Genomic DNA, 11,646 nt, shown 5'->3' with positions numbered 1-11,646 from the left:
GGATGGATGTCTGAGCGGTTGAAAGAGTCGGTCTTGAAAACCGAAGTATTGATAGGAATACCGGGGGTTCGAATCCCTCTCCATCCGCGAAGTCATAAGTTCTCTCTTGCGTTATCTATAGATAAGAACGAATCGGATCGACTCGACTGATATGATAGATGGAATGGGTAGCTTGTGTTATGATTTAGTTAGGACTTTGTCTCCCTTTCGTTATCTTCTGCTACTTGTATAGGTTGGGGAAGGGCCGGGTGGATTATTACCTTTGGGAGCTAAGTCGAAGATCTCGGTGGTCTTGTGAGTGGTTGATAAACTACGATTGCAGTTTTCTTTAGGAAGTCCCATAGCTGTGAGGCTTAACAGACAAAGAAAACGGTGGATACTTCCTGGTAGAAGGTGACGACCCTAATGAATCGACTATGAAGAGAAGGGGATTTGGTGTTGAAAAAGATTATCCCTATTCAGAACGACCGTCGTGGAAAGTGGACCCCGAATTTTGAAGGTCCGTACGTCGTTAAGAGAGCCTTTTCAGGGGGTGCCCTTATTTTGACCAACATGGATGGAGATGAACTACCAAACCCCGTGAACTCAGATGCTGTGAAAAAGTATTACGCTTGAAATCCGTGTATCTCAATCAGTTGAATTAATGAAAACGGTTTTATCCTTTTTCGCAACCCATTTTATTTTCAGAAAGACTGGGAGAGTCTCCTTCCGGAGGCATTCTCAGCAGGCTATTAGTTTAGCTCTGTAACATAGATACAAGAATCTGATTTTGGTGAAGCTGGAAAGGGCGTTTAATTGTCCCATAGGAAAGAAGGAATAAAGGGAAATAGCAAGAGCTCATTCGGATAAAAACCCGAAGAGGCGGTCTAGGTGAGAGCTAAAGCGTTGGGAAAAGGATACCTTGCCGAGTCGAAAAACCCGAAAAAAAAAGCGCTTCGACCAAACTTGAGAGGTCGGTGAAGCATCTCCTGGAGAACGAGTTCGATCTCCCATTGGTCTTTGGGAGCTAGCATATGGGGGCAAAGTTCGACACCACATGGGAAAAATCGACAGTAATCCTGGCACAAGCTGCGCTATACATCGTTAGTATCATCGCTGGAAGAAAAAGGAAGTTATTTTTTGATTATGTTACTGTTCGACTTTACATCCTTTGTATCTTTTGACATTCCTAACCATAACATCAAATAAACTCCATGAAAGTTTTTTTTGCATAATAAAATCGTGTTACTTTTTTTTTGCTCTGTCGCAACATCTAAAACATCGTGAATTCCCTTGCAAAACTCGTTTGTTCAATCACACGTGCACCTTAATCCTCATGTTTGTTATGTCAAATGAATATTGAAACAATGAAACAGGTGCAAGCCTTAGAAGCAGTTTTGAGAATCAATCACAGCAAAGAAAAACAAGAAAGCACAGATGATAAATATTGAAACCCTACGGTCGGGTAGGCGTGTCAGCAAAAGCTGTCGCACCCTCAAAAAAAAATCTGGACTCCAGTCCAGCGCGTTGGGATAAACTCATCAATAAAGGGCACCGAGCCTCTCAGTATGTTCGTCAAGCTCCCCAGCAGTATTACATGGGCTTTTGAGTCCCATACAGTTGGGTTGAACTCTTTAACAGGATGTTCTTAAACCTTCCAGTGAGATACGCATGTTGGGATGGTTCATTCGAGCTCTATCAGAGGAGTTATCGTCCGCTCATCGAGAGGATTTGTCTGAACCTGGAACGTTGTTCAAAAAACTTAATGGCCACCCTTCGAGATGTGGGGGAAAGGCAGAAAGGTTGGTTCTTCGATGACCCTTGGCATGGCATAGTTAAGATTGAACGAAGGGGGGAGTAGCGGACCTACGGAGACTTTCTTCTAATCCCAACTCACCCAATGAAGAAAGAAAGAACTCATACTGAGAACATTAATCCATGCATTGACCGAGTTAGACTAATCCGACAGATGAATGCCTGATCAGCTCCTTACCTCGACTGGCACAGGACAGGCCAATAGAAATGGCAGCTCAACCTGAAAGCCTTACGGTGAGGCAGAGACAGACATCTATCTCGATTCCTCTGTTTGACCATTACCATCTTGCTTTTGAGACCGATCACTAGACCTCTCAAGCATTGTAGTTGCATCACATACGAAATAAGTGCCGACCCGCGCAAGTGAACGAGGAAGCTTACCATTCCGCCGTCGGTCAGTTATTCAGCTAGGCAGGGTATCAACGGTCTAACTACGAAATCTTGATATCAATGCCCGGACTTTCATCCCACACTATTTCTTCTTTCGTTTTAAGACCTAATAAGGAATTTCAAAATTCTTCTTCGAAAGCTTTTCAAATCACATAAGGCAGACCCGGTAACATTAGAGTTGATAAAGTGCGTGCCACACTATGACATCCAATAGCAGAGACAGAAATCAAGCTTGCATCTCCGTCTTGGCTAGAATCCTTCTTATCTTTCTCCTACAAGCCAATCATGCAGTCTAGCTCTACTTTACTACGATATATCTTGTTTTTGTTTTGTTCGATCACAAACAGTCAAACCAGCTACCGAAAGAGAGATATTCAATCCGTTACCATGACTGATAGGATGATCAAGCAAGGATGAAAAGCTACATGTTCCGCTTCTCCTGTTAGTTAGAGGAGCGGAGACCGCCTATCTTTATCTTGTTGGTTCTTCTTCTTTCGAACCAACACCATGAAGAATCAGCCAACATTGACTGACTTTCAGGAGTGAAAAGAGTTTGAGTTTTAAAAGAGAAGGAGAACGATTTCTTACCTTTCTGCTTTGCCCTTGCTTTAATGCGCCCGATTCCTTACCTTGAAAAAGGACGATTTGGCTTTGAAAGGAATTCCTCTCTTGCATTGCAGCTAAAGGAAGAATTGTTTTCGAATAAGCTGTTTGAAGGAATTGAATCCATAGTAGAACTACACCCATGCACAAAAGAGTTAATCCTTGAAGAGCAGGTATATTAGGCATAGAATCGGACGACGGAAGGAGCTCTTACTGCTCGAGAAGGAGCTGTGAGACTTATGTTCTCGCATCCGCAATCGAAAGGGCAGGGACTTCTTAGACGCCTGTTTGATATAAGGGCTTGTTTGCATAGGCTGCACATGAACTAAATGGGCTTTATGTTCAATATGCGATTGGCCATTACCGGTCGTCAGCATTCAGAGCAGAGGTTTAGAATCGAGGAAAGGGATTTGTCCTAAGATAAGCCCTTTCCGATTTTACAGATACGGGTACTTTTGCCAATGCATCTGTGGCCCCGCCGGCTCAATCCCAGTTCGGAATAACCTCGGCATATCCAGTGTTAGCGACGAAGAAAAGGATGCCAGTTGCTATTGAATTCGCACCGCACCGAACACTTTCCTGACAGCGTCCGGCTTTGCTTGATTAGGGATTAGGCTTAGGGAAGGAAGAAGAAGAGAAGATGCGCAGAAAAAGCTGCTTGAGAAGCTGTTAGGAGTTAGGAGGAATGCGCTCTTAAAGAAATGCCACTAGTAGTAAGAAAGAGCAGCAATCATTCGAAAGTAAAGGACTTATGCTTAGTTAAGACTAACTTTCTTTTATTAAGCGGTAGGAAATTCCTTTTTCAGGAAGTCAGACATGAATAAAGCAATGAAGGAAGCGTGGCGAATTCATTTAGATACCGAATCTACTGCCTAGACTACACGGATCGAACGAGAAGAAAGTAGCCAATTCTCTCCCGAAAGGGCGTTGAAGTTCTCTGAGGGTTAATAGAAGACCTATTTCTAGTCAATTAGCCAAAGTAATACATTATATTCCCTGTAAACCCCTGCCTAGAAAGGGCTTTCTCCCTCAATCAAGGCTGTTCAGAAAGTCCTTAGGTTCAGTTAAATCTGGGATGGACGGCTTTGGCAGGCATGGATGAATTGCTTATAGTAAGGTAGAAGGGATGCGGGATAGGATAAAGATTCTTTCTTCTAAGCTTGAAAGCCGAATATCTCTTTTCTCTCCCGAAGCAACTGCCTAAGGAAAGAGGAAAAGCCTTGAATAGGCACTGGCATCTCCATCGAAGCTTTGGGACGAAGCTGTAGTGGATGTGAACTCTTTTCTAGGGTTTGCCATTCCGGTAAGAGAGTTAAGATAGTAAGCGTATGAAGAAGAGTTCATAGGCGGATCGAACTCCAAGCAAGGTGAAAAGCGGTAAGGCATTACCCTGTGGCATTCGACTTTCTTGCTATCCTCCTGAAGGAAGGCTCAAAGGCAAGTCAGCGGTAAGGTATCTAGAATAGATAGATTCTCTCCGACAAAAGACGATCTTTTCATGCTTGAAATTGAAAGAGAGAAGGAGCCCTATCAGTCCCCTAAAAACACGGTTTTCCCTAGTCTAATCGTGCCGCTTGAATCAAAGCTTCAATAAGCGCGGGTTCTTTCCCTTAGTGGATCTTGCTCTAGGGTGACTCAAGAGCTTCCCATTAGTAGTTCCACTTCCTGAAGAGTAGACATCCCGGAGCAGTTCTTGCTTCCTAAGGCTTACCAGAGCTTCCCAGAGACCAGAGATCAATAGCTCCTATGGAAAGGAAGCTACACTCACTACTACCAAAGATAGATAGGTTAGTAAAGGTCGGACCCATGCTATAAAATGGAAGTTTTAACTGGGAGTCCTATTAATAAAAGGAACTTGGCATGTATGTGTTCGAGAGGTAGGTAAGAGGTAGAAAGAACAAACTCTACGGCTGGATTAAAGGCCCGTCCTGAACCAATATTCAATCCAGAAAGACGTTTTCGTAACAACGTGAAAAAGAAAGCGCATTACTCCTTCAATATTCATTGCCTCTAGTTCCGACTTAAGAGAAAATTTAAAAATGGTTACGTGGCTAACTCTTTTTTGAAGGCAAATGTGGCTACAGCCTTTTATAAGTAGTTTTGATTGAACGAACCGAACCAAAGGCAACTTCTTTCGGAGAAGGTCTTTCCTTCATGTCCAAGTTTTCCAGTGACATACGGAGATCGAAAAAGCGGAATTGGGGACCTGCCCCCTCCGCTCCTTGCTGCACACGAGGATGCCGCTCTCAACTACACATAAAAACCTTACTACTTTTCGGTCTACGAACGAAAGTAATGACTTAGGAGTGAAAAGCAGGCAATGTGCTTTCTTCTTATGTCCTGCTCTGATCTCAAATTCTACTTCAAATTCTATTCTTGATTAGATAGAGTAGGGAAACTGGCAAGGAGTTCCCATTCTGACTGAGTCTTGATCCCATTCTATCTCTCCTTTTTGAGGAAAGATCGCATATCCACTTTTAGGAAGGGAAGGGACTCCCCTGCTCACAGGATTAGTCTAACTGGCTTGCGTAAGAAACTTTCCTAAGCTAGCAGGCAACTACCATTCGAACTGGTTTTATTGCTTACCCGGATAGAGCCATTTTTGATATAGGATGGCGAAATAATGGAAACTAGCCTGCAATCTACATGGAACGAAACTGGCTGAAGGGAAAGGCACAATGAATGGAAGCTTTCTCCCAAAGACGTAACTTATAGGGAGACTGGTCGGGCTGTAACAGACCTCTCACTGGCTGACCTAGCAATAGAAGTAGTACTAAAAGGAACCATAAACGATCGGCTGGGAAGGTAACAGGTAATTCTCTTATGGCAAGCATATAGAAGGTATTCGATTAAAGCTTAGCTTACTTCAAGGCTTAACGATGGACTCCAGAGGCGAGACTGACCAATGAAACTGGATGGTTTTCCTAAACAGGATCAGGATGTCTGGGAAAGACTAATGGCTGTAATGCACTCGTAAGAGTGTTTTTACTAGCCTTTCAAAAAAGACTTAATTTATAAATCATGAACTGAACAATCAGAACAATTTCTACCATACTTATAACTTATACTATCATCGCGCAGAGCTAGAGTCCTTTCCGGTCGATTCATTCCTAGAAGCTAGCAGATGTCTGGAAACTCTCACTCTAGATGGTGGGGGGAAAGAAAATAAAAAAATTGCTGGAACTTGAAGGGCTTAAAAAAGGCTTAGGATAGGACTTAAACTAAATGGATGTCAATCCACACTCGCTTAGGAAAGACTCAAACTTGAGATATTCCTTATAGTACTGACCTTAACTTCCTGTAGGGGGGCGCGGGGAGAGTGAGCATTGGGCCTTGAATGGAGTGTGCCTTCCTTCTGTACATTTTTTAAGGAGTACTCCTGAGTGTACTATAAAATACAGTAGGTTCTCCGTGCCTTAAGATCCCCCAATCCCAGCTCATTGCTTGATAAGGAGAGGTCTGTGTAGCCAGTCACTTACCTGTCCTAGTCTCACTCTCTCACTAGAAGAGAGTGACAGTCTCAGTCGGGAAGGAAGTAACTGATAGCTGCTTCTTCTTTCAAAGTGAGAGACTTCCCTTACTCAGACTAATGTTCAATCATTCCCTCCATCTAAACCTAGCTTGAAGGTGGCGAGAGTTTCTCAAGGAATGCTTACCGAAAAGTCTGCTTACAGGTTGGTCTTCTTTGGCAGCTGCTTCCCACAGAGCTAGGCAAGTCATATCTTTCCACTTTATCTATTTTTACAGTAAAAGATAAGATCTCTTCCTTCTCCGGTAAGCAAGAAAGGAAACTGACCGGGAAGTGCTATTCACTCTTCCTAAAAATAATTTGTGTCCTGGCATTAAAGACTGGCATGTACAGTGAGAAGTGGGCAAGACCGGAAACACTGCTAACACCTGTTAGTTCTTTGCTCTCTGTCAATCAATATCAATAAAGGAACTGGCTTGGTTCGCTTGCCTGCTAGCCTTTTCATGAGACTGGCACCTTACCCTCTGTGAATGGAAAACCAGGAAATTATTTGATTGATTGCCCGGAAGTCAGGATTGTTTCTAGCTCGCAGAATGAAGAGGATTGCTTACCGGCTTAGCTCTGCAGAACCAATAGGTTTCCATTCCCATTCCAGGAAAGCAAGCAAGCTGACTTCTTCTAGCTGGGACTAGCTAAGGAGCTCATCCCGAGGCGAGGATTGAGTTTGCTTTCTTTCTTGCTTTGTATCGAGGGTATGTGTATGCGGTTGTAGGACATGTTCTTTCTTTTATTATTGTCTTGTATGGCGGGACTGGTGATTCGTGGAACTTCTATCTTAGGTTTTAAGTCTTCGATTGCTTTCTAAGTTGATGTCTTCCGCCTTGGAAACTTTCAATTCGAACTCGATCTTCGTCTGCAGTCGGAGGAGGGCGTGAATGTGTAGTGTATCTGGATCTGGGACCATTCCCTTATTCTCTTAGTCGTAGTACGCCCGATCATTCAGTTGGAGATGAGACTGTTGACTAATAAAAAAGATAATAAGGGGTCCATCGGTCATTTCCTTCTGTCGATCAGTGAATGGGGATTCTGTGTTTCAGCTGCTTTTCTCTGTTCTTAGGTTCGATCTCTTATCTTATAGGGCCAACGCGCCTATTCTATTACATTCCTTTCTTTTTTCTGGTGAACCTGTCCCATTGCCCGAATCCAGGAATGGTGATGTCTCGTCTTGACATGGCTTACCCTAAACGGCTTTAATGGAACATGCCTAGGGCAGAGAGAGGTCAGTTTATCTAGCCCGATAGGCAAAGACCTTAATAGAAGGCACTTATAATAAAAAAGACGATTAGCTTAAAGGTTATCCGATGAGATGAAATTATTTAGTAGAACAGATAATGGAAATTGCATAAAGAGATAAGAGATCTGATCAATAGGAGGAGGAGTCCGTAGCGTAGGTAGGATAATTTTTCATGCCACGACGATCTATTGATATAAGACTACGCCTCATTCTCCGAAAATTGAGGAAAGAATAAACCAAAGAATAGCGAAGGGAAAGAAAAAGAGTTCAAAGAAAGGATTGTTGAAGAAAGCTAAGAAAGATAGACATAAGAAGAGGATATGACAGACTGACTACAGATGCCATCTCGCGATAATCTAGCTATTTATATAAATCACCATTGCCAAGTGGCTTGGCTTCAGTCGTTACACCATTCGTGCAGGTCGCTACTTATGCGACAAGGCAGATGGATAGTCCGCTTTCAACTGTTGTTAAGCATTGACAGACGACTGCCCACTAAACCGATTACCCGGAGCTAGAAGATCTTTTGCAGCTCTTAGTCCCTCTTACATTCTTCTATTCTGCTGATCGGATTCACTGTACTAGAACCTTCTCGGTACCCGGTTTGCCCGCAAAGCAGTAGTATCAGTAGCTTTGGACTGTGAACGCAGTGCAAGTATGGAAAGCACCCTGATGCTAATGCTAAGATGCTAAGCATCAGACCCCAAGAATCTTACGATTAGAATGAGTTCTTGCTGGTAGCGAGAAGGTAAGGCTAAGAAGAAGCCGAAGGCATATAATAATAATAAGAGAATAGGGTATAGCGCCCCGCTAGACCGAAGGCGAAGCCGAGGCTAGGGTGAGAATCGTTAGGGTGGGACTTTGCAAATGCCTTTTTGTTCACAGCAAACTTAGCTGACCAATGAAAGCATCCACCAGATCCTTCCACTCCTGGAGTTTCGTCTGGTCTTCTCGGAATCAATGTGGAATGGTGATCCCCAGATTTCATTCACTAGTTTCTCCAGGACATCCTTCTGCAGGCTAGCATACCTGTAAGGCCTCTGGTTGACAGGTGGAGAGCCAAAGGGATTCTATCTATGATCCTTTTAGGTGGAAGGGCAGTAGGTTCAGCAAATATATCCCGATCTCTACAGAGCCACTGGGGTATCGAAAACCGGGGTGTAGCGACTTAAGGCGTTGCCAATACCTACAGCCCACGGGAGACATAGTCCAAGCCAAAAGAGGGCTGGTCTCGCGCATGGATTGGAACCCTGGGAATTCTCATACGAAAAGGGAGCGCAGCTGAATTCACATCCCAGGCTTTCTCGTCGACCAGGCTTATAAAGCCTGCCTCGGCCGATAGCAAAGAAGAGAAGCAGCTTAAGAGAGAGTCCGGTGCGGTGTAACCAACAACTCAAGGCTATCAAGGGAAGGAGTTCGATATGATAAAGAGAGCTTCGTCTAGCGGGGCGGAGCATTGCTTTGTTTTTCTCTCTTTTCTTCTTCACAGTGAAGCAGATGCCGAACCTCATCGTTCGAAAGAAGAGAATTTCTTGATTGGCCCGAGCACGAAAAAGCCTAAGCATTGACTCATTCCATCGGACGAAAGCAAGGAGCACTTTACAACAAGTGACGGAGAAGGGGAGTTGGGTGATTACCTTAAGGGGCTTTTGTTTTTGCGTTCGTACCTCGAATCAAGCTTTTATTGCGGCCTGAGGTTACCTGCTGGACGGAAAGAAAACCTCTTCCTGCTCTAAGCTAATAACAGTCTTTATCGATTCCGAGAATATAAAAGATAAAAGGGATATATGAGACTCAATTTTCTGGCCCGGAATCCGGGGCAATCAAGAGTTTAAGATTGACCGGAGGTGCTAATAGTTTAACCATACAAAAAATACAAAACAATTAACTGTAATATGAATATGAATATGTTAGGCATATTATATAAAATTACAGTTGAATTTAAGCAAAAAACAGCATTTTTAGATTGTCTTACTAATTTGTTTAATTTAAGCGGGGCAAAACAATGAAAATTTTTTACTTTAATATGCCTATGAATTGAGTCTGACCTTGCCCACTTCTCTTCCTAAGATGCACACTAGATAGGGCATTAGCACTCTTCTGTATTACCGCTACGCCCCTGGTTCTCACATATTAATGTGAAAGCGGAATCCAAACGAACAAATAAATAAGTAAAAAGGAACCTTTCTCCTAGGCATTTTCAAGAGACACAACGGCTAAGAGAGATGGGGAACTCTTCCCCTATAAATCTTGTGTAAGCCTAAATTCTCCCCGAAAACATACTCCAATTCTATGTGTTAAGCATAGTTCACATTGAGAAATCGGTAATATCGATTTGATATTCAATGTGGGAAGGGACTATGCTTCATCACCAGCGCACATGAGAAAAGGCCAAGGAGAGCGGTGTGCAATAGTTGCTTTGTGGCGGGCAAGGTCAAGCGAGCTGCTGTTTATCAGAATACCCACCAGAAAAGTACACTACACCTTTTGTTTTGTTTTGTTTTGTTTTGGAAGACCGTGGTGAGCGTCAGGGGAACCCTCTTGAACCCTATTTCTTTGTCATTTTCATTGAGAAGTTGAATCATATCATTATGGATAGTGTGCAGGACCGGGATTGGAGACCTGTTCGGATTGCTAAAGAATGTCCGCCTATCACTCATTTGATCTTTACTGATGATGTCTTTTTGTTCGCGGAAGCTTCTCTCAAATTGAGGCTATACAGTCTTGTCTTGATCTTTTTTGTCACCACTCTGGCCAACGTCTTAATGTGACAAAGTCTAAGTTGTTCTACTCTAAGCATGTCATGCTCTTGCGATAAGTTTGAGCCAAAAGACCAATATCCCGCTTACAAACAATTTGAGGTCATACTTGGGGGTCCCTTTGGTGCATGGAAGAATTACTAAAGCTACTTATGGAGACTTAACTTCAAGAGTAAACCAAAAGCTGGCGGGATGGCTTCCCTCTACCCTCTCTATGGTGGGAAGAGTGACTTTAGCTAAATCTGTGACCTCGTCGATCCCAAATTAAACAATGCAAACGGTAGAGTTGCCAGGAATAGTAACTGATTGCCTGGATCCTTTAAATTTAAATAGAGGTTTTGTGTGGGGAGACTCGGAGAACAAAGGGCGAATTCACTTGGTTACTTGAGAACAAATTTTAAAACCTATAGCGTGTGGGGGGTCTTGGCTTGAGAAAAGCTAAGGATATCAATGGAGCTTTACTTGCCAAGCTTTGCTGGAGAATGAATGATAAAAGAACAAGAGGGTGAAAACTTTGAGATTTAAGTATTTAAAGGGTGGTAATATTCTAGATACTAGCTGTCAGGTGAAAAGAAAATCTTCTACTTGGAGAGATATTAAGAATCACATGGAAACTGTTATAGCAGGTCTGAATTGCCTTCCTGTAAATGGCAAAAAAGTTCAGTTCTGGACTGATAAATATAAATATAAATATAAATGGGTGGGGGAGATGGAAAAAAGTATTAAGTCTCTTCCTTTGGATGCTAGGCAAACCACTGTGGCAGAGATGCTGGGGACACTGGAAATTATTCCAGCATTTCTTACCTATCTCCTCCTCTTGTCTGCAGATTGCGGCTATCACTGTGAATCCTCCAAAATCTGGGAAGGATGAGATTGACTGGCCTGCTACCTCTAATGGATCCTTTTCGGTGAAGTCATCTCGCAGGTCAAGAGTGGGAAAAAAGCAAATAGGTTGTTTGGTCTTTGCAAACTCCACAAAGAGTGCGTAACCTGGTTTGGATTGGGGCCAAGGACCGCTTCCAATTTTAAAAGAGCGAGACGTCATATAGCGGAGTCTGAAAGATGTGGGAGGGAAGCTGAGTCTACTTGTCATGCAATTAGAAATTGCCTTTATAGTCAATGGATATCGGAGAAAATTGTTGATAGGGACTGCCATGGGAAGTTCTTCTCTTTGAACCCGCTAAATGGGATTGCTTTTAATCTAAAGGCTCAGCTTAGTAGGGATTTGGCTTATAACCTTAAAGATTATTTGCAGTAACAGTGTGGTACTTGTGTGGAGGAAGAAGTCTTTCTTTGAAGAAGGCTGGAACCTACTTCATGATCCTATGAATTTTCTT

General features: G+C 43.0%; 1 non-coding gene across 1 annotated transcript; it reads left to right on the top strand.

The window, feature by feature from the left end:
- On the top strand, positions 1 to 87 carry TRNAS-UGA (transfer RNA serine (anticodon UGA)). Its single transcript has one exon. It is a non-coding gene; the product is annotated as a tRNA-Ser (tRNA).
- Positions 88 to 11,646: the final 11,559 nt, after the last annotated feature.

This window comes from Hevea brasiliensis, unplaced genomic scaffold (genome assembly GCF_030052815.1).
Source record: "Hevea brasiliensis isolate MT/VB/25A 57/8 unplaced genomic scaffold, ASM3005281v1 Scaf139, whole genome shotgun sequence".
Classification (NCBI taxonomy): Eukaryota; Viridiplantae; Streptophyta; class Magnoliopsida; order Malpighiales; family Euphorbiaceae; genus Hevea; species Hevea brasiliensis.
Note: the sequence above shows the minus strand (reverse complement) of the source record. Positions and strands in the feature narration are given on the sequence as shown.